Genomic DNA, 1,357 nt, shown 5'->3' on the forward strand with positions numbered 1-1,357 from the left:
TCATTTGCCCTCGGAAGTGTATGAGGTCGTGTCCAGCCGATTTACCGAGGACACAGTGGGGGTGTTCCCGCTAAGGTGGAGCGGATTGGTCCCGCCGAGCTGCCACTTGCATTTGTGGTCGAATGTCTCGGACAGCTGGTTAACCACTTGCCCTCGGTAGTGCCGATGAGGTTTTGAAAAAGTCGATTTGTGGGGATTTGGAGCGCCTTCCTCGGATGGACTACCGGGCGACCTCCCGCCGATTTGCCATTTGCGTTTGGCGTCACGAGGGGTTGGCGGGGTGCCCGGAGATTTTCGGGAACACGATTTTTAGAACATTTTCTGGCAGCGGTAGCACTTTGAAAGTACCCAGGAATGTGCTACTTTGAGGTTCGGTCCCGATTTCAAATCGAAGGCCTTACCAATGAGCACTCGGAAGTCCTCAAGGGGTTTTAACACCAATTTTGACGGACTTTCCGAACTCATTTGCCGGCCTAAAAATCGGTCAGAGTCCGAGCCGGCGGTAACTCTGATACAAACAATGTGATTCTGTGAACTCTTGTGTGAGAAACACATTTATAAAAAGCAGACAAAGTGTTTTTTCTGTGGCGAGAGAGAAACACTTACAAAGTTTTTAATGGTGAGAAAACAAAGACACAATTATATATATATATATCCTTGTACAATAATTCAAGAACAGACAGACATATATGGGAGAAGACACATTATAAAATGTCTGTCAAGGTTTCGCCTTTGTGACTGGGCACCTCTTGTCTTGTTTTCGGGCACACCTGGATGCCGGGGTGCCCAAGTCTGTTTTCAGGCGCTGCGGGGCGGCGGCGTTCCCGTGCCTGGTTCCCTTGGGTTGCAATCGAATGTGTCACGGTTGACGGGTTGCAGAGAGGCACATGTCGGGGCGTTCCCAGAAGCCTGATTGAAGTCAGGCGCCGCACGCCGGCTGGTTGCAAGTGTCGTGCGAGCGCCGAAAGCCTTGGCCGAGAGCAGATTCTCGGGCGCGAGAGGTCACGCCCGTCGCGGCCAGTCGTTGTTGCTTCCTTCCGCATACGGCGGCGTACCTCTCGGCACCTACCTCTCGAACGATCAGGCGGGTCGTGTCCGATGTGGGAGGGCCCTCGGCGGGCCAGCGCTATTGTGGGCTGGTGTTCAGGCTGAGCGGTTGACCCTCCCCATTCTGTGTGGGTTCCCCCGCCGCCCCGAGTCTCAGACGGACATCGACCGAGAATTCTCGCAGCCCTTGTGAGGCCGAGGCGTGCGTTTGCTCTCTCTGTCGAGCAGATCGCAGTGGCAATATCTCGAGCCCTGGAACAGGCAGGCTCCGAGTCCTCAGTGTCGGCTTTTCCTAGCACTGTGTCCCCGT

This window comes from Scyliorhinus torazame, chromosome 8 (genome assembly GCF_047496885.1).
Source record: "Scyliorhinus torazame isolate Kashiwa2021f chromosome 8, sScyTor2.1, whole genome shotgun sequence".
NCBI lineage: Eukaryota > Metazoa > Chordata > Chondrichthyes > Carcharhiniformes > Scyliorhinidae > Scyliorhinus > Scyliorhinus torazame.